Consider the following 26,400-nt stretch of genomic DNA (forward strand, 5'->3'; position numbering starts at 1 on the left):
CCCTTCCTGGCACAAAGTAAGAATGCGGACTCGACCGAACCGCGGTATTGACCGTCTAGGCGTGGTTGAACTACAGACAACACGAGCCTTGTACCTCCTTCCTGGCGGAATGACAAACTTATTGACCGTCGGAATCCCTCCGTCTAATAGGCGCTGCTCAAACATGGTTGTTTACATCTTGGTGCGCGTTTAGTGACATCTCTGATCAGTCAAAAGTACTGTGTCTGTGATACAATATCCACAGTCAACGTCTATCTTCAGGAGTTCTGGGAAGCAGGGTGATCAAAAACTTTTTTTGATGTGTGCATAATAGTGACATGGATGTTTGCAAATGAAACGTCGTGTTATAGTGTACTCAAGTAAGCGCTTTCCATTTCTGATGTTGGCAAGCAAAGCGAAAGCTTGATGTTTCCTGAAATGATACCATACCACATCGGAACACACAGATAAAGGAACCTATCTAGGTCTGATGTTGGAGAGATCCCTGATATATAGACACCACTGTGAAAAGTTCCGTCCCCCAAGCACTACCCTTTTAAGTACCTGAATGCACCTGCGCGGTATGGACCAGTGGAACTCACGCGAAGAAGGTCGACATAAACCTTAATGGTATGGAACCCACGCCCCTATCAAGGTCTTGCAGGGTTGCTGGTCTTGCGAGTCCCAGCTCCCTAATGACATCTCACGAATTCGCAGGGTGGCTCAGACGAACCATCGATGATGGACTTCCTCTCTTTGGCACTGAATGCGAGCCTGGACGATTTAGATCCCGTAAAAGGGTCATGATTAAAGGCTACTGAAGAACCAGCAGTTGACTATCCAGTCGCACAGGTACTGCCCGGCGGCTCCACAACAGACTGGAAAACAAGGACCCCGAATCGAGTAAGAGCAGGTGTGGCCCTGTGAAAAATAAAACATGATCAGGTGGGGACAGGGCAACGTGGAAGACGAGAAGTGCGATTATGGTGCTATGCAAGATATTGAACACCTTCTGCCCTGTCCAAACTGTCTCTACAGATGCAGCCTCGACGATTTGTGGCTAGACAACAAAGTAGCCCAGGACGAGGCCCTGTAGTGGGCTGAAAGACTGGTTGGTTTCCGAATACGAAAGGTAAGGAAGTAAATTTGGAAATTTGTGGTGAGTTCTATGGGACCAAACTGCTGAAGTCATCGGTCCCTAAGCTTACACACTACTTATGGTAACTTACACTAACTTATGCTAAGGACAACACACACACCTATGTCCGAAGGAGGACTCGAACCTCCGACCCGTAGGTGCCGCGCGAACCGTAACAAGGCGCCTAGCCCGCGCGGCTAGTAAGGAACTATATAGGGACCTGGTGTAAGGAAAGGTAAGAGCATCCGGCCACCCCCTCTACGACTAAAATTGCTAAATCCAGATTAAGATGCCGACCCTGTGTAGATATGGCATAGGCACGAGAAAAAGAAGGAGTAGAATAAGCTGTACTGGAGAAACAGGACTTTAGTAAGGTAGTCGACGTGTGGAACTGCAATGCGCAGCGCTATCAGCAATGAAATCCAAAGATCACATTTTTAATAGTTCAAATGGCTCTGAGCACTATGGGACTTAACTTTTAAGGTCATCAGTCCCCCTAGAACGTAGAGCTACTTAAACCTAACTAACCTAAGGACATCACACACATCCATGCCCGAGGCAGGATTCGAACCTGCGACTGTAGGATCACATTTTTAATTACTGATGATGTACAGAGAGTGTAAATGAGTAAATGAACTTTTATTCAGAAAAAAAATAGTGGAAAAGTATGTGTGACTTGAGGGCGTGATGGCAAATAAAACATATTAACCACTCTTTTTTCTCACATGACATTTTTTTCTTTGCAGCAAGTGCTCGAATGTGCCCCCTGCAACGTCGCTTGAAAGCTGACGTCATCGAAGAAAGCATTGTAATTCCATCTTGAAAATTTCTGTTTTATTACGAATGATTGTCGCTGCCTCAAAAAGTCTTCACTTCCGCGTGCTCTTGGCTGATGGCTATCGTTCTATAGTAGTAGCTCCAGGAAGGTGCGGGAAATTATATTCAGTTCGAAGTCCCATACCCTACTGAGCCCTTATTATCCGTTTGCTTTTCTCTACCCCATAGACTCCAGCTACTTTTCGTATTCCGTCACGTTATAAAACGTAACCGATATGGTGTCTCAGTAAATGACATTTTCAGATAGTTCCTGAAGACGGAGCTTGTAACAGTGTCCGAAACTCGGCATGCCCCTCGTTACTACGGCCGTAGTTCCAGCGCCACACACACTTTGCGATGGTCCAGAGCAGAGAGGAGCAGCGCTGCCGCCTCCCGGTGGCTGTGTGGACGCGGCCGGCGGTCTCGTTCCCATGTAAGGAGGCCCGCCAAGTACCGGCCCAGCCCAGTTCCCATAGCGGGCAGCCGGCCTGCCCCCGGCGCGCACAATGCGCACTCGCCGCCTCTCCACAGCGTTACCCAGCCGCACGCTCACTGCCAACACAAACAGCCACTCGTAGAACGCCTTCCAAGGTTCATTCATTTGCCCGCAGTGCCTGTAGTACTTGTTATGGTCCATTTCTGTCCACCGTGACCCATGCTCATCATCCCCTCGTGTCTGCTGGATAAACAAGTGTGATGGCTTAGCGTTAAAAGGAGCTAAACTCGCATCTGGACGGAGCGTACTTCCAATCGTTGCGCAACCATATACAGATTGTAACCAGTATAAGTGCTTATATTCCTGTTGGTGACTGAGGACGGTGTACTGAACAACATTAAATCAGTATTTACTTCATTTACAGACTAATGGTGGTGGTGGTGGTTAGTGTTTAACGTCCCGTCGACAACGAGGTCATTAGAGACGGAGCGCAAGCTCGGGTTAGGGAAGGATTGGGAAGGAAATCGGCCGTGCCCTTTCAAAGGAACCATCCCGGCATTTGCCTGAAACGATTTAGGGAAATCACGGAAAACCTAAATCAGGATGGCCGGAGACGGGATTGAACCGTCGTCCTCCCGAATGCGAGTCCAGTGTGCTAACCACTGCGCCACCTCGCTCGGTACAGACTAATGGTTCAAATGGCTCTGAGCACTATGGGACTCAACTGCTGTGGTCATAAGTCCCCTAGAACTTAGAACTACTTAAACCTAACTAACCTAAGGACATCACACACATCCATGCCCGAGGCAGGATTCGAACCTGCGACCGTAGCAGTCGCACGGTTCCGGACTGCGCGCCTAGAACCGCGAGACCACCGCGGTCGGCAGGCTACAGACTAATAATTATAGTCATTACAAGTGAAATGTTTTTAGGTTGGTTAGTCCAAGTATATGTGGCAAGAGCCAGCCACTAATGCTATTTTCCCCTGACCAGTGCCGGCCGGTGTGGCCGAGCGGTTCTAGGCGCTACAGTCTGGAACCGCGCGACCGCTACGGTCGCAGGTTCGAATCCTGCCTCGGGCATGGATGTGTGTGATGTCCTTAGGTTAGTTAGGTTGAAGTAGTTCTAAGTTCTAGGGGACTGATGACCTCAGATGTTAAGTCCCATAGTGCTCAGAGCCATTTGAACCCTGACCAGTGTGTCAGGTGTTGAAGAGTGGATATGTAGACGAAGAGCGGTTAGCCTATATTGACAGGCATAGTCCACCTAGTGGTGCAGTACGACCATGTAGAAAACATCAGGTCGTAAACTTTATGACATGTTTTTAGGGAGATTTCGACACAGAGGAAAAATAACTAACACACTGAAGTGTGTACCTATTAAGGTACCACTACAAAACTATCTGCATTCACATCCATTACACCCTGCATATTTAAACGTTCCACAGTTTGGCTAAATCACCTCCGGCGATTTTCTTTATTCAATTTTTTTGTTTATTTTTTGTCATCATTCTTGCCTAAACCGAGTTTGCATTGCGTTATAATGACGTCTTTGTTGATGGGACATTAATCTGTCCTTCAGTTGCTCCTTCTTTCCTGTGTTTTATATCGCTGATTCGCAATAATTCCAATCCTTACTCTACCATTTCCACTCTTATTTGGTCTCTTTGGTGTCAGATTGCTTAGTATATTATTTATTAACACTCGTTCCTTGAAATTGTCAAGTTATTGACCGTGTCATCCTATTACTCTACATATTACGTCTTCATCTTCTGTTTTATCTGTCACCTGGTTGTAAACCAGTTCTGTGATAATCCAGTTCAGCAGATTTCACTCTTGGTATTGTACTTTTTTCAGGCATTCCAAATTTTGCTTTCGTACAGTGTTGCATTTCAACTGCATAGCTTAATTTTAAAAGTCTAAATTCTGGCTTCATATTCTGCACCTATTCTGCAGGATGAACTCCACCGACAAAAATTCCGGAGGTTGTGCACGGATATTTTCTTAGTGTTTTGTTATAGCGGACCAGTGTCTCCGGTGGACCGTTATAAACTACTTCGACGAGCACGTCAAGGAAACTAGATTACTGCAAAATATGTGTGTGAAGTCTTATGGGACTTAACTGCTAAGGTCATCAGTCCCTAAGCGTACACACTACTTAACCTAAATTATCCTAAGGACAAACACACACACCCATGCCCGAGGGAGGACTCGAACCTTCTCCGGGACCAGCCGCACAGTCCATGACTGCAGCGCCCAAGACCGCTCGGCTAATCCCGCGCGGCTAGATTACTGCAAGCGTGAAAGATTTCTTCATCAATCTCAAGCTTGGCACTGTTCAACTTTCTGTCATTCTTCATAATTTCAATCTTGCGTTTATCCTTAACCCATATTCTGCGCAAAGTATGGCGAGTATGCTACACTTAACACACACCACATCCGAGTTTTCTCCGCTTCGGCGTGTTGAAATAGTTTCTCTTAGAACCTTCTATCTCTTTCCCTTATAATTTTACTTTTCCTCTGAAACAGTCTTTCAGTTTCTTAACAGCTTCTTCAACATAAAACTCGAACAACAGTGTCGATAAGCTACAATTCTTCTTAAGCCGTACTTTCCTATTATCACTTCCTGGTTTTAGTAGGTGCTGCTGTACATTAATCGTCTTTTTTTTTATCGTTAGTGAATTTCAGCTTCAATCAAAAACGTATCACTTTTAAGATGGAAATGAAAGACATCCCACTTTTCGGAAGAACAGAAATACCTTTCCTGAGAAAATGGTGGTAAAAAATACTGAAATTATTTTAGCAATGAATTATTTGTACAGTGGTGTGTTTTATGCGAAACAACGTTACATCAATGTGCAAAATTTGTTACACAGAATATCATAGAATACTGAGACACATGAGTCCAAACTCTTATTGAAAACCAAATTCGTATTTGCTATAGTTGGAAGGAAACTTGGAATATAATGTCCCGTCTACGACGAGGTTATTAGAGACGGAGCAGAAGCTCACATTGGAGAAGGATATGGAAGGAAATCAGCCGTAACCTTTCAGAGGAACCACCAGGGCATTGGCTGCGGATAATCTTAAGCTGGATACCGGACGGGTATTTGAACTGTCTCCTTCTCAAATGCGAGTCCATTAGCCACTGCGCCGTCTTACTCGGTCGTTATTAACGCGGATTACTGAAAACCTCACCGCCTGCTGAGCTTACTCCAAGCGTAGAAACCTCATTTAGGGAAACATGAGTCACTTGCCCATTCGCAGCGGCGTGTGATTCACGTACAAGTCCCGTGCGTACAGCATTAGTCAAGATGCGCTTCTCCTTGACCAGCACGGGTTTCAATATGGAGCTCGCAGCAGGCAGGTAATCCTCGGTCACAGTAAGTAGCCGTTTTACCTTGCCAGGTAACACAGAGCTCTCTGTTATACTACCAAGGTTGCGCGCGCAGTAATACGATGTCAAGGGCGCCCACGCTGCACGGCTTGCGGTTTAAGATTACGGAGCTGATGAAGAGCCGGCCACCAGTCGGAAGGCTTGTATCTCGGGAACCAGGTCGGACTATCAGCGCAGGCATCGCCATTTCCATTAGCTACGATTTCCCACCGCCGTTCCGCGCAAAGCTATCAGGCTCGCGTGATCGAGGTCGCGGAGAATTCCGTAATTTCCTCTGTTTGGCGCCTCTCCCGTCCCACACAACCATCTTCTGTCTAACGTCGACCGGAAACAAAGAAAGCGCTCAGATTCTGTCATTGGACTCCGATGATGTCATATCGCATGTGAGACTAGTTTACTAGGCCTTGAGGGAGAAGTGCTAGTAGTAATCGTAAATGACGACCATGTTTGTAACACTTCAGACACAAGATAAACAGCGGTAACGTACACACGATCGAAAAGCATAAAGGACACCGAATAGCTGTTTTCTGGCTATGGTTTCATGTTCATTGGATGACATTTTTATGAACTTTTGTGCTGCTGCACCAAGACTTAATTGTCAGTGTGTTCGCGAACAACTTGATTCTTTCTACGGTGTTATCCGCAAAGTAATGTATCAAAGCACATTTCACACTCTTCTTGCTGTGTAATGTTCTATTTGTGTTGTAACAGACACGAACTGAAAGTTCTGGATAGAAGGTAGCATCCGGTGCCAAACTTTACACCCACATCCAAAGTTTGGGGCATTACGAATGGGGACTGTGCGGACTAGTCTGGGATATAACCCAGTACTTTGGCACCCAGTCCGGTTGTCGCGAACGCTTGTTCTTGTATTCTCCCTCCCAGTCACCTGCTAATGATGAAGCCTCTTCTCCTGCGAGACTCTAAAATGATTACTTCAGCCGCTGTAGCGTTTAATAGCTGTTACAGTTGCGGAACCACTGTAATGTTAAGAACGCAATATCAAACAGTTCTTCAGTGGAATATTTTAAATAAACAGTTCAATTCCTAGTGCCTTATCGACACAACCCCCACGCTCTCTACCTACCTATCTCATCATATTCTATCTTCCGTCCGCTTATTATTGTCGAGGTCCGGTGTGGCGGCCAGCCTTTGGATGGTTTTTAAGGCGGTTTTCCATCTACCTCGTTGTATGCTGGCTGGTTCCCCTTATTCCGCCTCAGTTACACTGCGTCGGCGATTGCTCCGCAAACACCGTTTCCACGTACGCGTACACCATAATTACTCTACAACGCAAACATTGGGATTACACTCGTCTGGTATGAGACGTCCCGGTGGGGAAGGGGGGGGGGGGGGCTACGGCGGGACAAAGCTCTCCGTCGTTTCTAGGTCCCTGGTTTAATACATACATATAAGTTCTATCTTCCGTCTAGGTCTAGAAACAGACATGCCGTGAACATCGGCATGTACGTAAGGCTACTTACTATCAAGTAACTTCCCTACTCTTGTTCAGTCTGAGCTTTTGGCTCCGTCTCTAATTACATCATCGGTGTGTTCCAAAGCTCTCACATTCGCCCCTTTTCTTTCTTACCGCTGTCTTCCAACCACCATCGCTCTCTCTCTCTCAGTTTCATTCCTTCCTTCCCGTGATACTCACGTCACCCGTCCCGGCCATTTTTTTAAACACAGTTACTGTAACGCCTTAAATCCTTAAAACACTGCTAATAAAGTTGCACACGGAATATTCTCCTGTGTTGACTACCTGTATTACGTCTCTTACATCAAGCTTTATGACAAAATGGATGGCTAACTGCTACTCAACCAAGTAAATATTAGGACCGTGCAGTGAGTGAGTTCGCTGGGACCGTAAACGTGACTGAAAACTATCCCGAAGAATGCACTCGTATTAGAACAGACAAAACAGCTTTTGAGCTATTTCTCAATATATTAGCTACTACAATTGTATTCCAGTACAGCGAGGGTCTGCCGCCTGTGCTACATAAGTAAGAACAGTTTACACGTTTTACTCACTATGGAAATGTCGTTCTTCTAGTGAAAGAAAAGTTCCAATCCACGGGATCATAATCAGTGCTACAGCACGGACGATCACACGTCTGCCACCATTAGGTATGTGGAAAACGGGCTGTACGCCATGTCGTCACTGGACCATAATGTTGCAGCTCAACATAACACTCACACCGAATATCCCACTCCTCTTGTTCTGATTATTTCGCTGCAAAATCCAAGATCGGATTGTGTACGGGAAATCAGTGGCAAGTGCAGTAACTGAAAAACAACAGTTTTCCACAACTGCGCTGGAGCACCTGTTCCGCTGAGGAGAGATTCTGGGTTCTACTCTTAGTTCTTTGATTTTTATCCGTCACTTACAATTTCTTCCAGTTCTGGCAACGTTGGTGAATGCGCTAAATGCCCATTTGCAAGGCGTTTCACGGTTCACGATACACTGTTGGTACCCCTACAACAGTTCAACGCTGAACCAACTATTGTAGGACCGAGCCTAGCAAAACACTGTAGTATTCAATCCAACCTTTCCCTTAATGATAGCTCTAGTTTATAGCTAACTAATGGACCTCATTTTATCTTGTTTTCAGCTGTTCTAAGTACCATCGACGCTATCTCATGAGTAATCGAATTATCTTCATTTCAAATGTATGCACTTTTTGTAGTGGAAACTGTACCTCTCTTAAGCTTTACACTACGGATCACATCTAGAAGGTAGCAAATGAAATAAGGTTACATCCGCAGCTTTCAGACGTTAAAACGGCATGGTGCAAGAAACGTGAAAATGCAGATTGACATTTTTTGTTTCTCCTGAGATGATCGGATCTTTTCAGAATTGTTGGGTGTTGCGTTGGTCACATCCTACACCTGCCATACAGCAGAAGTCACCTTGCGCATTTTTGTGTGTGTAGGTCGGGCGGGGGTGGGAAGGGGGGTGCCATCCTCCCCACAGCCCCTCCTTACGCTCGCCACCTGACCCAACCGTTCTGTAGGCTTTAGCTTGATCTGTTTCTCTACGAACTCTTCCTGGGATCGAGGCAGGTTCTTTTGTCCTTCCAAATGAAAGCTCTCTTTCTTTATAAAATGAATCGAAAGATTCCCCATGGGTCTTGCGTATTATACTCTTTCTGTATGCGTGCGTTTTCTGTGTAAGCTGAACTTATGTTTTGGTCTTATGTTTTAGTCTAAGATCCAGGAAATTTATGCTCTGCTGCCCTCATGCTGTACCATGAATTTTATAAATTTTTCGAAAGAACTGAATACCGCAAGTTGTTCCTCAATCTCCTCCAACAAAAACACAAATTCAACATACACAGGAAACACACATACACAGATATAACAATGGCAACTGATCATGCTATCTCACTGCACACAAACATACAACCTTTAGGTCAATGATATACAGAGTACACTCACTAGACTTAGAATAAATGTACCTTAATACAGAACTGCACACAATAAAAAGTATTGTCGTAAACAATGGCTACACAGTCGAAAGAAGGGATAATTAGGACACATAAATACACAAAAATAAGACAACAAATTTTCACACTAAGAAAGTAGAGAAAATATTTGCCAGTATTCCATACCTAGACTCCACATCATAAAAATTGTTAATCTATTCAGAAAAACCAATGTAACAATGGCTTCTCCACTAATAATAAGTTAGTACACTTACCAGCCCACAAGATGAAAATAGATAAGCAGAAATTCAACAGTAGTGGAATGTATGAAGAATCCTGACTCAGTCGTGCTGCCTGCTACGTAGGGAAAACAGGCGTCAATTTCGAAACCAATTTTCAAGACCATATAAATGTTTTCAGACTCAATCGCTTTGAAAATTTAGTTATTGCACAGTATGTGCTAGAAACCAAAAGCATTATCAACAGGTCAGAAAACAATTTGGAATAGTACACATTGCCAGTATACCACATCACAAAATATTGTTAATCTATTCAGAAAAAAACAATGTAACAGTGGTTTCTCCACTAATAATAAGTTAGTACACTTACCAGCCCACAAGATGAAAACAGATAACCAGAAATTCAACAGCAGTGGAGACCCTAAATCTGTTGGAAAATATAGCTTCACAAAATCAAAAAGCCTGAGTCTCCTTTAAATAGACAGAAATATTTCGCTACTTATTTTAGTGATTTTAAAGACTTGTTTTAAACTTTTTCGTTGCATATGTCACCTTCTTAAAACTATGTGATAAACTTAATCTTTGACCATATCTGGTTAAACTACATCTTTGAATTCTTTTAAAAGTTATAAAGAAATGCGCTCCATGAGTGAAGTGACGGGCTTCGACAGAAAGAATTAAGCAACGTATGCTGATCGCAAAAGGTTAAAACTGTTCCTCCTTGTTTGTTCGGTAAGTTTTTCACTGTTTTTTTCCACTGTTTCTCACAGGTTTTCCGCACTCGATTCGCGAAATACAGAACTTAACATCTAACCGTACCATAAAAGAAAAATGCAGTTCACCTCACGGAAGAGTAAAATTAAATTATGTGTTAGACGATTTTCACTTGAAGATGGGCTCACAGGGCCCGAAATGCGCAGTGTAGGTTATGACCTGGTGAAACAACAATCGCCAGCTTCTAACGGCGGGTTCTTGGACTACTCTTGGAGGTGGGGGAGTGGAACTACGACAGATGAAATATTAGTTCATTTTACTACAAGAATGATAAAACGCTTTACTTAACTTAATGCAATCCACAGCCACAGGAATGTACCGAATATTTACAACTGTCTTTGAATATTAAAGCATCACTTGATGCAACCGTTTACTAAACTCTTCTCCTGACGTACAAAGTACGAAAGTACAGTTCCATCTTCGATATGACTGACACATGACCACGGACTAATCGATGACGTCCTCTTGATCGGAAGTCACGAACTGGGCAGAGCTTTCCTCTCCTCGGATGTATGTCAGCCTGCGTGTGGAGGCGTTGCGGCGCTTAGAACGAGCGTGTGGCTCTGCCAGAGCCTCCTATACGTAGGTGCTGATTGCAGCGAGACATCGCTGACTTCATTGCTGTCGATGTGGGTTGCCGACTATGATATGGCACTGTGCTCTTTGGACGACACCACAGTGTAATTAAATACAACTCGAAAACGTTGTGACTGAAGGCATTTTAATTCAAACTTCTTGATGTTAAGTTATACGGATCTGTTTCGAAGATGCAAGCCTCCCGCGAAGGTTGTGGTGGCACTACGTTGACGGTTTAACAGACTTCATCTTCATCTACATCTACACCTAACCGCGCAAACCCACTCTACCAGTTATTAGGAATTCTTCTCGTTCCTTTCACGTATGGGGCGCGGAAAGAATGAGTTTTTGAATGCCTCTGTGCATGCAGTAGATATTCTAATATTACCTTCACGATACCTATGTGAGCGACACTTAGGGGGTTGTTGTATATTCATAGAGCCATCTTTTAAAGCCAGTTCTAGAAAATTCGTTAATAATTTTTCTCAGGATGGTTGACGTGTATCTTCAAGAATCTGCCAGTTCAGCTCCTTCAGTATCTCTCCGACACGTTCCCATGGACCAGACAAATCGTTGACCATCTGTGCTCCCTTCTCTGTATACGTTCAATATAACCTGTTAGTCCTATCTGGTATGGGTCCCACACGCATTCCAGAACTGGTCGCACGAGTAACTGGTACGTCGCATCCTTTGTAGACTGATTGCACTTTCCCGGTATTTTACGAATAAATCGAAAGCTGCCAACTTGCTTTACTCACAACCGGGTCTATGCGAGCATTCCATCTCATATCCCTACAAATCATTACACCCAGATATTCGTATGAGTTGGCCGATTCAATCACTGACTCATTGATATTATAGTTATAGGATACTATTTTTTCGTTTTGTGAAGTGCACAATTTTTACATTTCTGACCATCTGAAGCAAATTTCTATCTTTGCACCAGTTTGAAAGCTTATCAAGATATGACTGAATAATTACATAGCTACTTTCAGAGGGTACTTTGTTATAGATAATTGCATCATCTGCAAACAGTCACTGGGTGTTGTGTGGTGTGATGTCCTTAGGTTAGTTAGGTTTAAGTAGTTCTAAGTTCTAGGGGACTGATGACCATATATGTTAAGTCCCATAGTGCTCAGAGCCTCCTTTTCTTTTTTTTTTTTTTTTTTTTTTTCAAACAGTCTGAGATAACTACACTGCTGGAAATTGAAATAAGAACACCGTGAATTCATTGTCCCAGGAAGGGGAAACTTTATTGACACATTCCTGGGGTCAGATACATCACATGATCACACTGACAGAACCACAGGCACATAGACACAGGCAACAGAGCATGCACAATGTCGGCACTAATACAGTGTATATCCACCTTTCGCAGCAATGCAGGCTGCTATTCTCCCATGGAGACGACCGTAGAGATGCTGGATGTAGTCCTGTGGAACGGCTTGCCATGCCATTTCCACCTGGCGCCTCAGTTGGACCAGCGTTCGTGCTGGACGTGCAGACCGCGTGAGACGACGCTTCATCCAGTCCCAAACATGCTCAATGGGGGACAGATCCGGAGATCTTGCTGGCCAGGGTAGTTGACTTACACCTTCTAGAGCACGTTGGGTGGCACGGGATACATGCGGACGTGCATTGTCCTGTTGGAACAGCAAGTTCCCTTGCAGGTCTAGGAATGGTAGAACGATGGGTTCGATGACGGTTTGGATGTACCGTGCACTATTCAGTGTCCCCTCGACGATCACCAGTGGTGTACGGCCAGTGTAGGAGATCGCTCCCCACACCATGATGCCGGGTGTTGGCCCTGTGTGCCTCGGTCGTATGCAGTCCTGATTGTGGCGCTCACCTGCACGGCGCCAAACACGCATACGACCATCATTGGCACCAAGGCAGAAGCGACTCTCATCGCTGAAGACGACACGTCTCCATTCGTCCCTCCATTCACGCCTGTCGCGACACCACTGGAGGCGGGCTGCACGATGTTGGGGCGTCAGCGGAAGACGGCCTAACGGTGTGCGGGACCGTAGCCCAGCTTCATGGAGACGGTTGCGAATGGTCCTCGCCGATACCCCAGGAGCAACAGTGTCCCTAATTTGCTGGGAAGTGGCGGTGCGGTCCCCTACGGCACTGCGTAGGATCCTACGGTCTTGGCGTGCATCCGTGCGTCGCTGCGGTCCGGTCCCAGGTCGACGGGCACGTGCACCTTCCGCCGACCACTGGCGACAACACTGATGTACTGTGGAGACCTCACGCCCCACGTGTTGAGCAATTCGGCGGTACGTCCACCCGGCCTCCCGCATGCCCACTATACGCCCTCGCTCAACGTCCGTCAACTGCACATACGGTTCACGTCCACGCTGTCGCGGCATGCTACCAGTGTTAAAGACTGCGATGGAGCTCCGTATGCCACGGCAAACTGGCTGACACTGACGGCGGCGGTGCACAAATGCTGCGCAGCTAGCGCCATTCGACGGCCAACACCGCGGTTCCTGGTGTGTCCGCTGTGCCGTGCGTGTGATCATTGCTTGTACAGCCCTCTCGCAGTGTCCGGAGCAAGTATGGTGGGTCTGACACACCGGTGTCAATGTGTTCTTTTTTTCATTTCCAGGAGTGTATTAATATTGTCTGCAAGCTCATTCATAGACAAACATCGAAAAAGTTTTGCACCACCCCGGTTCCCAGAACTCCTGAAGACAGACGTTGACTGTGGGTACCGACAGAGCCCCTTTGACTCTTCAGAGATGTCACTAAACCCACCCAAATATGTAAACAACCATGCATGAGCAGCGCCTATTAGGCGGAGGGGGTCCGACAGCCGATCAGTTCCAGTCATTCCACCAGGAAGGAGGTACACGGCTCGTGTTGTCTGTAGTTCAACCATGCCTACATGGTCAATACCGCGGTTCGATCGAGTCCGCATTCTTACTTAGGGCTCTCAACAAGGGAAGCGTCCAGGCGTCTCGGAATAAACCAAAGCGATGTTGTTCGGGCATGGAGGAGAAACAGAGAGACAGGCACTGTCGATGACATGCCTCGATCAGGCCACCCAAAGGCTACTTATGCAGTGGATGACCGCTACCGGCGGATTACGGCTCGGAGGAACCCTGACTGCAACGTCACCATGTTGAATAATGCCTTTCGTGCAGCCACAGGACGTCGTGTTACGACTCTTAACTGTGCGCAATAGGCTGCATGATGCACAGCTTCACTCCTGACGTCCATGGCGAGGTCTATCTTTGCAACCACGACACCATGCAGCGCGATACCTATGGGCCCAACTACATGCTGAATGGGCCGCTCAGAATTGGCATCACGTTCTCTTCACCGATGAGTGTCGCATATGCATTCAATCAGGCAATCGTCGGAGAAGTGTCTGGAGGCAATCCGGTGAAGCTGAACGGCTTAGACACACTGTCCAGCGAGTGCAGCAAGGTGGTGTTTCCCTGCTGTTTTGGGGTGGCATTATGGGGGGGGGGGGGGCTCCGACGTATGCCGCTGGTGGTCTTGGAGGGTGCCGCAACGGCTGTACGATACGTGACTGCCATACTCCGACCGATAGTGCAACCATATCGGCAACATATTGGCGAGGCATTCGTCTTCATGGACGACAATTCGCGCCCCCATCGTGGACATCTTGTGAATGATTTCCTTCAGGATAACGACATCGCTCGACTAGAGTGGTCAATACCGCGGTTCGATCGAGTCCGCATTCTTACTTAGGGCTCTCAACAACCATCTCCAGACATGAACCCTGTTGAAAGTGCCAAGGATAGATTGAAAAGGGTGTACGACATGACCCACCAACCACTCTGAAGGATCTACGAGGAATCGCCGTTGATGAGTGGGACAATCTGGACCAAGAGTGCCTTGCTGAACTTATGGATAGTATGCGGCGACGACCACAGGCATGCATCAATGCAAAAGGACGTGCTACTGGGTATTAGAGGTACCGACGTGTACAGAAATCTGGACCACCACCTCTGAAGGTCTCGCTGTATGGTGGTACAACATGCAATACGTGGTTTTCATGAGTAATAATAATAGTAGGAATGATGTTTATGTTGATCTCTATTCCAATTTTCTGTACATGTTCCAAAGCTCTCGGAACCGAGGTGATGCAAAAATTTGGTTCAAATTGCTCTAAGCACTATGGGACTCAACATCTGAGGTCATCAATCAGTCCCCTCGACTTAGAACTACTTATACCTAACTTAACATAAGGACATCACATAAATCTATGCCCGAGGCAGGATTCGAACCTGCGACCGTAGCAGCAGCGCGGTTCCGGACTGAAGGGCCTAGAACCGCTCGGCAACAGCGGCCGGCCTGCAAAACTTTGATGTGTGTACAACACCAGTAGCAAGGGTCTTGTCTTGTGAGACATAGCACGCAGGCATTGGTATTCCCGGCTGGCCTCTTCTGTTATATCACCTGGACAGGCAGTAAAATCGGCGAGGAACGGCAGGGTGGCTGGGCCAGCGCCCCCCGCGGTTGCCGCCGGCTAGCGGCCCGTCACGGGCCTTTAGGCAGGTCCACCGCGGCACGCGGAAGCCCCACAGCGCTGCGGCGGTACTCCAGCGGTTATCGCCTCCTAAACGGCAGCCGCCGCTAAAAGCAAATGCGCGCCCTGTTCTCGCTGCTACCAGCATGAAACGCTAATGCGAGGCCGCCGGCGGAAAACGCTGCACGACTGGATTTCGCATCGCGGCTCTCCCTGCGACGGAGCCGCATCGCTAATCGATTAGCAGCCACCCGCGCGGTTCGGATCATCGCGGGAGGCAGTTCGCGGAGATACGGCGCACTCCCAGAAACCTTCACTTTTTTTTTACGAGAGAAGCCGATGACGCAACCAGAATGTAGGACGGGTCGTATAACATGATTTGTCACTGTTGCTCTGTGTTGCATTAATGAAAGTGCCGTATTAGCATTTTTATCGTTCGCATACGAGACTGGTTAGTGAAGCGGGTCGAAGATCGGAGCTAGTCTGGCAGATCATAACCGAGAACACAACGAGGATGGAGATAAGCGTAAGAAAATTTGTTAGCAACTAAAGCACCACCATACTGTCGTACACGCAGCCCTAAGAGAATGGTATATCCTGCCATTTCCCTCATATGAAATGTGTCTAACAATGGTTATAGGAAGCTTTTTGTTTGACTTAAACTTAGCCAACGTCCAGTTACAGTAATTAGTAGGAAAGAGCTTGGAAACCATATTGAGATTTTCGTTCTTGTAGTCTAGCACCCGTAGCCACCTAATTATAATTCTGAATAAGGCTAACATTTGTAAACTTACAGCGTAACTCATTATTTACCTTGCAGGATTCTCACTTGCTGCGTATACCATCTGTGTCAATCTAGTATTGTGTATTTTCTTGTTTTTAGCCGTCTGTGCGCTGCATGTCTGCTACAATAACAGAACACCCTGAAAGTAATGTAACGGGTTTGGGAACCCCATAAGAATCATGCGGATTGTATTGTGCAAGAAAATACGCCCACTGTTCAGCGCGAGACGTTATGGACCAGGTCGAAAAATTCATCTAATTTGCAAGTAAAGGGTTTCATTTGTCAAAGTTTTCGGAATTGAAAAGTTTGCACACGAGCTTCGCTTAGCTACTTCTGCTTCTTCTGTCCTTAAATCATTAACGTGCATGGCTTCTACCTCCTAATCGTTATGAAGAGCTGAACTCGCCCTGTAATATCGTAACACGGTAGGCACGTCAACGAAAGTCGAATCATTGCTTGATCAAAGATTTAGAAAATACGAAGTCCTCTAAAGTTATGTTCAAAGTTTGCTTTCCTTTCTTCTTCCGTCAGTACATTAACTGTTTACGAAATTCAGCTTGGAATCTTAAAAAGACACATACAATTTTTCATTTTATTTCGAAGCCAGTTATCTGGTCTGGATGTAATATCCTAAATAGCCGTGTGTCTAGAGCAACGATGAAATGAGTATTTTTCTCCGTGTCGACAGCGAATATCAAGTAACGTTTTCAGTGTACGTAACATAAGAAAACTAAGCAACTTGGTACCCTTAGGTGTCAGGTCTTCGAAGAAACATCAAAATATGTTAATATCGAGATAACGAGTTACCAGACTTGACTTAAGGCAGTATTACGAAGGAACTGAGCATTTACTGTTATGGGTCTCCTACACGATTCTTTTTCTGGCTCTTCAGCACAAGTCCAAAAATACGTATAGTACACAACCAGCTAGCATAGGATTTCTGGGGAGAGAATGAAACATGATTACACTTCCTTTACGATGCACAATGCTGAACATGATAGGTTCATATGAGCGAATCTGGTGGGACATTGAGTTCCACTTTATGAAATAAACGCTACTGCACAAAGCGTTTACTCCTTGATGAGTACACCGAGGGGCTTGAGTGTACAAATAAGTATCTACACACTGGCAAGATACAACAGTTTAATAATGTAGGAGACAAATTTTTTATGGACAAATTGGACAAATGGGTCCTCTAATTACACAAATGCCATCTTAACTGCGAAAATAAAAAGAGAAATGATACTGTTACATGAATTCAATAAAAATAAATCTTCTGCACTTCCATATTCTCATGTACCATCCATGTCTCAGTTTACGGGACTGGGGGGAAGAGGGCTTGATGAATACTTCATTTACGCAAACATTAATATGTTTTGCCGCAGTAGAAAATTTTTTGATATGGTGATAACATAATAGTAATAATAACTGTCATATAAAATTCATTTCTAAAAGACTGGTTGCAATATCAGTGAAACATATTCGTGACTGAAAGATAATTGTTTTTATGTATTTTACAGAAGTCCATTTTGCTGTGTTTACGCTTGTTGGTTGGCTCTGAGCACTATGGGACTTAACAGCTGTGGTCATCAGTCTCCTAGATCTTAGAACTACTTAAACCTAACTAACCTAAGGACAGCACACACATCCATGCCCGAGGCAGGATTCGAACCTGCGACCGTAGCAGTCGCGCGGTTCCGGACTCCAAGCCTAGAACCGCTCGGCCAACGCGGCCGGTTTACGCTTGTTATGCCGAAATGATTTAATATCAAATGCACTTCGGAGATTTCAATGCATAGTTGAAACAGCAACTCTTAACACAGATTACTACGCGGAAGAGCTTACATTACGGTACAGATATAAACAGAGTATTTTATGTATCTTGGAACAATAAAGTGTTGAAATAAGTGTCGTCTCATCAACTATTACTCACTTCAGTTTGGCTCTTGCAAATTTTCTGTTTGTTGCTCGCCATGCAACAGTCTCTTCGTAAGAAGTGAAACATAATCTCATCGAGTTATAGCAGCGGTTAGACACCATTCCAGACTCAGACTTTGTCTGAATTACAAACTGTGGATTTCTTGTGGCAGTAATGGTCAAGTTTTCTGTGAAATTATAGGTTACGGTTGCGAAACGTTCGAGTACAGGACGTCCACGAGAATGTCTCTACACCCAGATACCAATTACCATTTTAATATGAATGTATTGCCAAAGGCATTTTTTCTAAACGTTATTAAACTTGAATGAAATGTAACTAACCATGATATCACGGAAAACGTAATGCACTGTTCACATAAACAGTGCGTACTCCGAACACAGCCATTCATAAATCATTCATATCTCAATCATTAAGCATCAAGCTTGAAGATGACTACAGAACGATTCAAAAAATGCTAAATTTTTATTTTGTACGCAGGAATTGTTAAACTGAGGTCTGTGCGAGAGGAGGAACATAACTAGTCGCATTTAAGATGAAGTTTATTTCTCAAGGTACAAACTGATGCCGGAAAGTGGAAAACGTAAGTACCAAACGAGGAATGAAAAACAGAAAATTCATAACAAACACGAGTAGTTCGTACCTAACAAATAACGCCTTTCGTTGAAGTTAAATATTTTTATTTCTTTATTGCAGTCTGTTTATTGGCAAATGGTGTTTTCCTTAGAAAAATCTGAATTTACAGAATCCCGTCATCTGCTTTGGGGTTGCAACATTCGCTGTTTTTTATTCCAAGACTACCAACTTTCTGCCAAACTACCAAATTTTGTCTGTACTACTTCGTGGCAGTTCGATTTGTCAGCTCGAGTTCATTGACCTCATACTGAAACAGCAACGGTTGTAACGGATCTTTCGACTCTGGGTGGAATTAAATCCCGTCTATGACAAGGTCATTTAAGGTGTTAACCAAGTTTTACTTGTATTAGCTTAAGACTCAAAGCTCCAGTGCCACGTCCGTATTAGCTTTCTAGCACGAATTTAGTTCGAGATTACTGGTGTAAAACTTCTAACGTTAACTGCATCGTATTAGAAGTTGAAAAGTGTCATGAATGAAGTTCGTAGTTGCGGGGTAAGTCATGCACTCGAAACTTTCTAACAGATAGGAAATGTGCGCCACAACAGGTCTAGAATTCAGGCCATGACTTTTTAAGTGCAGTGCTCTTGTGGATTGAGCTACATGTATTAATAATCTAGTGGATAACGTCGAAGGCTCGGTGACGCTATTCGAGGACGATGCTGCTGGCTGCACGGAGTTTGAAACACCAGAAGACTGTAGAAACATACAGGAAGACCTGCAGATGATCGACGATTGTTGCAGGCATTGTCCCTGTGAGTAAATAAATTACGAGAAGAGATTCATTACTATTTGACTGCACTAACTGCAACAAATCACTGAAAACAGTAAGTACTGTAACGTACGTAACCCTCCAGAACAATCTAAAGGTGAATGACCACGTGAAAGCAACTGTCGGAAAGCCAAATGCCAGGTTTGGCTGCAATGGGAGAATGTTATGGACACGTAATTCATCCACGAAAGAGGCGGCTTACAATACAAAGCACTTGTTTGAACGCTCCTTGAGTACTGCACGTGTCGTCATGGGATCGCGTAGACGACACGAGAGCTTCGCGGAGATGTCCAGCAAATTCCAGTGGCAGACGCTACAAGAGAGGCGTTGTGGACCCCCGAGAAGTTTACGGTGGAAATTCCGAGAGCGAACGTTTCAAGATGAGTCGGGTAACCTATTTTTTCCTCCCTCATCCATCTTGCGAAATGATTAGGACGATAAAATCAGAAAAATTATAGGCGATACCCACAGTGATTCTTCCCACCCGCTAATCACGAATTAAACACGGACGGTGACAGAAGCTAATGGACTAGAATACACTCCGCCACGCACCGTAGAGTGCCTTCTGGCGTATAAAATAGATGTAGATTCAAGCACATGTCAAGACCAGATTTAATGCATCCGTTAGTTACACTATGAGATCAAAAGTATCCGGACACCCACAAACACATACGTTTTTCGTATTAGGTGGATTGTGTTGCCTCCTACTGCCAGGTACTCAATATCAGTGACCTCAATAGTCTTTAGACATCGTGAGAGAGCAAAATGGAGCGCTCCGCGGAACTCATGGACTTCGAACGTGGTCAGGTGATTGGATGTAACTTGTGTCATACGTCTGTACGTGACATTTCCACACTCCTAAACATCTCTAGGTCCACTGTTTCCGATGTTTTAGTGAAGTGGAAAAGTGAAGGGACACGTACGGCACAAAAGCGTACAGGCCGACCTCGCCTGTTGACTGACAGATACAGCCGACAGTTGAAGAGGTTCGTAATGAGTAATAGGCAGACATCTATCAAGACCATCCCACAAGAATTCCAACTGCATCAGGACCCACTACAAGTACTATGACAGTTATGCGGGAGGTGAGAGAACTTGGATTTCTTGGTTGAGCGGCTGCTCATAAGCCACACATCGCGCCGGTGAATGCCAAACGGTTCTAGGCGCTTCAATCCACAACCGCGCTGCTGCTGCGGTCGAAGGTTCGAATCCTGCCTCGGGCATGGATGTGTGTGATATCCTTAGGTTAATTAGGTTTAAGTAGTTCTAAGTCTAGGTGACTAATGACCTCAGATGTTACGTCCCATAGTGCTTAGAGCCATTTGAACCGTTTGAACTTCGACAAAGGGCAGATTATTATTATGCAGAGCCTGCGAACGAGTACCTCTAGCCGCGCGGGATTAGCCGAGCGCTCTAGGGCGCTGCAGTCATGGGCTGTGCGGCTGGCCCCGGCGGAGATTCGAGTCCTCCTTCAGGCATGGGTGTGTGTGTTTGTCCTTAGGATTATTTAGGTTAAGTAGTGTGTAAGCTTAGGGACTGATGACCTTAGCAGTTAAGTCCCATAAGGTTTCACACACATTTGAACATTTGAGTATCTCTAAAACGGCGAAGGTGGTCGAATGTTCACGTGCTACTGTCTTGAGCAACTACGGAAAGAGGTAGAAGGACAGTGAAACTACCACTAGGCGCTATATGGTTGGACGTCCACGATTCTTCGCAGAAAGTGGGGTTCGTAGGCTTGTGTGCTTTGTAAAGTATGATAGATGGTGATCTCTGCCATCTCTGACGAAAGAGCACAATGTTGGCGCACCCACAAGTGTTTCGGAGCACACCTATCATCGTACATTGTTCAACATGAAGCTCCGCACCAGACCACTCCTATGTGTTCACATGTTGATCCAATGATATCGTCAGCTACCACTGCAGTGGGCACGGAACCATCGGGATTTGACAGTCGATCGAAGGAAACTTGTCGGCTCTTCGGATGAATCACATTTTTGCTACATTAGGTGGTTGGTCGTCTCCACAAACGATCATCGAGGTGAACGGCGGCTCTTAACGTGCAGCGCACCACGGACACGCGATTGTGAGTGCTTTGCGAGACATTTTCCTGAGGTTGCATGGGACCTGTGGTAGTAATCGAAGACAACAGGCCAGCTGCGGACCACCTGCTTCCCTTCATGCTTTATGTCTTCCCCAACGGCGATGTCATCTTTCAGCAGTATACTTGCCCGTGTCTCGTAGCTAGAACCGCGCTATAGTGGTTTGATTAGCATTACAGTGAACTCACGATGATGTCTTGGTCACAAAAATCGCCTGAAGTAATTCCTATGCAACCCACCTGGGACGCTATCGGGCGCCATCACCGCATACGCAAATGAGCGACCCGTTATTTCCGCGAATTACATGACGTGTACCTAGACATCTAATGCCACATACTTCCATAAACCTACCAACAGACTGTCGGATTCCTGATACGCAGAATCGATTATGTATTTCGTTCCAAAGAAGGACGAACAAGCTTTTAAGACGGTGGTCATAATGTTTTGGCTCATGAGTGTACATCGGTACTGTTTTAATGTGTTATCGTATTGATATTCTGCAGCTATACATACATCTCAAAATCAGAATGAATAAGCCAAAGCGAGTGAAGAATTATTGTGAAATAAAGTTAATGGTTTTCGATTTTCATTTTAATCATACCATTCACGTTGAAGAATAGCGCATTTCTTGTGACCGTACTTCACTTTAACAATACTAGCTTTAAAACCCAAAGAAAATACAGCACATCGGTGGTGTTAATAATTAAACAGCGCTACGTTACTTCTTTAATGATGCAATAATTCATTTCAGTCATTTACACTGCATTTGTAAATCGCCACAGGCGTCACTGATGCGGACATGGAGGGGCATGTGGTCAGCACACCACTCTCCCGGCCACATGTCAGTTTCCGAGATGGGAGACGCTACTTCTGAATCAAGTAGCTCCTCAGTTTGTCTCACAAGAGCTGAGTGCACCCCGCTTGCCAACAGCGCTCGGCAGATCGGATGGTCACCCATCCAAGTGCTAGCCCAGCCCGACAGCGCTTAACTTCGGTGATCTGACGGGAACCGGTGTTACCACTGCGGCAAGGCCGTTGGCGAATCGGTAGATAGAAACTTTCAAAGCAAAAGGATCTCTTTCACCAGCTACAGGTTAGAACCCTTCACAATGAACAAAACATGTTAACAATGTGAAAACAAGTAATTCACAAAACTCTTACTCACTGTATTATACAGTACTTCGCTCTCGAGCATTAGGAGTGTACACTGGGGTGGAGCGAGTGAAAAACTTCCTTTGCACCTGAAAGTTAAAAAGCTGTACTTTCAGAAGGTCATAACTGCGTACTCTCAGAATTATGGTCCAAATTTTCATGGGTGACGGATTGCTGGGGTTAAGATGTTCCATTAAGATGTTGCAAGTGTGCTTTTTTCTCTCCTTAAATTGTGTGGTCAAGTTGGTGATGTTTCCTTGTTGCAAAGTAGGAGAGACATTTCCAGATGGGAACTTTTGAACGAACATGTGGTGCACCCACATAAAATGGTGGGCAATGACAGAACCCTCAGAAAAAGAGGGCTTCGTTGGAATGACCTTCATTGAGCGCTCACCGCAGGAGCGTGAAAGAATTATTCGCTTCAATTCTTTTGAGGTCAGGGTTCAAAAACGGTTGAAATTCGTATTTCACTTCGATAATATTCCTTACTTTTTCGCTAAGTCCGTTATTGGAACCGTGCAGAGACGTTCCTGATTGCTATATTCATTAAAAATATTTTTATTTCCTAATAAAATATTTTTATATTTTTTTCTTACCGAATTTAGCCGCATCCAGTACTCTTCACTTTATGGTCCTCAACGACACTAAGTCCGCTATGCTGCTCACATATCTCTAGACGACCTCTCGATGCGATGAAACTAATAAACGAAAACATAAATGTTCTATCAGAATCCCCACATTGTGTCTCGGAAATTGCTTAGCCTAAAACAGCAGCGATACACTCAACCGTCGAGCGAAAATCCGGCAGGTGAGCACTAAAAATAAGCAGGCGGTCACGATTAGGGAGTGCTGAAGATCTGTAATTGAATCTGCACAGCTGGGCGGAGGAGATCTCCGGCTCTGCAAATATGATTAAACGGATCCTTATCCCAATAAATCAACAAAGGGAAATGTACGAGCGAGACTAGTGACGGGCCCCGGGATGAAATAATAAGGAAGATGGCGAGATTTACGAGCCGGGCTGGCTGGCCGGCCGTGCTCGGTAGCGTGGAAACTGATGCCGCGACTGGCGGGTTTATTTTGGTGCGGCTCGGCGGCGGCCTACCTGTCGTAACGTGATTCTCAGGCATTCTTGCACGAGCGGCCCGCGCAGGCGAGGCTCGTGTTTTTCATGTTAATGTGCGGCACACGTTCTGCGCTGCGCGTATCGCGGGCGGGCATCTGGAGGCCGCGCTCGAAGCAGACGCCGCGCCGGCCGGCTCCGTCTGCGGGCAACTGGTTGCTCCAGCGGCCGCAGCCTAGCCGGAACACTCAGCCAGCGGCGTCGAAGCCTTAGACCGAGGGTGCCAAACTCGCGGCCCGCCGGCCGCATGCGACCCTTATAAAGGTTATCTATGCTGCCCGCTCCACCAGTAAGGCGGTATGCAAATATCGTCTCACCTTACGCGCAGCCGCACAAAACACGATTAGCAGTGAATATTTTTTCTAAGCAGCTATCGCCTGACAGAGCCAAAGAGTATAAAAGAAGATCTCACTCTGGTGTTTTGCAGACTCCTCTCTTCAGAATGGCTACGACCAGAATACGGATGTTGAAGAAGTACCCCAATACTACACTACTGGCCATTAAAATTGCTACACCACAAAAATGACGTGCTACAGACGCGAAATTTAACCGACTGGAAGAAGATGCAGTGATATGCCAATTATTAGCTTTTCAGAGCATTCACACAAGGTTGGCGCGGGTGGCGACACCTACAACGTGCTGACATGAGGAAAGTTTCCAACCGATTTCTCATACACAAACAGCAATTGACCGGCGTTGCCTGGTGAAAAGTTGTTGTGATGCCTCGTGTAAGGAGGAGAAATGGGTACCATCACGTTTCCGACTTTGATAAAGGTCGGATTGTAGCCTATCCCGACTGCGGTTTGTCGTATCGCGATATTGCTGTTCGCGTTGGTCGGGATCCAATGACTGTTAGTAGAATATGGAATCGGTGGGTTCAGGAGGGTAATAAGCACCCCCGTGCTGGATCCCAACGGCCTCGTATCACTAGCAGCCGAGATGACAGGCATCTTATCCGCATGGCTGTAACGGATCGTGCAGCCACGTCTCGATCCCTGAGTCAACAGATGGGGACGTTTGCGAGACAACAACCATCTGCACGAACAGTTCGACGACGTTTGCAGCAGCATGGACTATCAGCTCGGAGACCGTGGCTGCGGTTACCCTTGACGCTGCATCACAGACAGGAGCGTCTGCGATGGTGTACTGAACGAGGAACCTGGGTGCACGAATGGCAAAACGTCATTTTTTCGGATGAATCCAGGATCCGTTTACAGCATCGTGATGGTCGCATCCGTGTTTGGCGACATCGCGGTGATCGCACATTGGAAGCGTGTATTCGTCATCGCCATACTGGCGTATCACCCGGCGTGATGGTATGGGGTACCATTGGTTACACGTCTCGGTCACCTCTTGTTCGCATTGACGGCACTTTGAACAGTGGACATTACATTTCAGGTGTGTTTCGACCCGTGGCTCTATCCGTCATTCGATCCCTGCGAAACCCTACATTTCAGCAGGATATTGCACGACCGCATGTTGCAGGTCCTGTGCGGGCCTTTCTGGATACAGAAAATGTTCGGCTGCTGCCCTGGACAGCACATTCTCCAGATCTCTCACCAACTGAAAATGTCTGGTCAATGGTGGTGCATTTCTTCTTGGTGTAGCAATTTTAATGGCCAGTAGTGTATTAACTGTCTGTTTTTCGTACTTGAGACACGGATTTCAACACTTTTGTTGAATTATTAAAACTAGTTCCGATGGGAAACACTTGTACAGGACAAGACATATTTGTTTTTCAACTCCTGAAAAAGTACTGCCCCTGTAAAAATTAGCTTCTGTAGCTTCCGATGGAACTCCTTCGATGACTAGAGTATTTTCGCAGTATTACTGAAAAAATGCGAAATTTATAATGGATCCAAGATTCACCCTGCTCACCAAGAAGTATTGTGTGCAAAGATAATGAATATGGAACATTGTTAATCCCAATAAAAAATACGATCAATTTCATTAAATCTCGAAGTTCAAATTAGCGACAGTTTTCTGATTTCTTACATCAATTAAACGCCGATCATTCTGGTTTGTCACACTAAACAGACTTCGCTATCCTGTGCCACGGTTTCAAAGCTATTCTGGAGCTTAAAGGTGGAAATGTACCAGTCCTTAAGAAGTAAAAGTCGCTACACAAGACTGTTTCTGACAAAATGTCTTTACAAGATTTATCCTTTATAGTTGACATTTTAGCTCCCCCTAATTATCACTGGGCGAGTTAAACTGACGGAAAGTCTATGGATTAAAATTTATAAGAAAAGAAATGTTATTATCTCGGAATAACTGGTTTAGCTTCGTATTTTCGTGACTTGAGGGTTTGCAGCATCTCAAGTTCTCTAACTTGATTCGCACCGGCAATCGTACGTTTTACAACTCGTAGTTATCTCGATGAGATGACCGCAGTGTCGGATATACAGTATCATCCAAGCCGGTTATTCGCGCTCATACAACAAGACTCGCCTATATTTCTACTTGGACCGTTAGTAACATACTAAAGAGGTCAATGTTAAACTGTGATAAAACAAAAGTCATTACATTAATGAAGTAAATAATTATTTGTACTTACATGTGGTTACAATGATAATTACATATTAACAAAGCATAGCCGGGAGGAGGGAAAGAT

General features: G+C 45.4%; 1 protein-coding gene and 1 pseudogene across 1 annotated transcript in view; one reads left to right on the top strand and one right to left on the bottom strand.

The window, feature by feature from the left end:
* The window catches only part of LOC126204145 (serine/arginine repetitive matrix protein 1-like), a 410,265-nt gene that overhangs the window by 83,226 nt on the left and 300,639 nt on the right, over window positions 1-26,400 (top strand). The gene's annotated exons all lie outside the window — the stretch shown is intronic.
* Window positions 22,434-22,551, bottom strand: LOC126204567 (5S ribosomal RNA; annotated as a pseudogene).

This window comes from Schistocerca nitens, chromosome 9 (assembly GCF_023898315.1).
Source record: "Schistocerca nitens isolate TAMUIC-IGC-003100 chromosome 9, iqSchNite1.1, whole genome shotgun sequence".
NCBI classification, from domain to species: Eukaryota; Metazoa; Arthropoda; class Insecta; order Orthoptera; family Acrididae; genus Schistocerca; species Schistocerca nitens.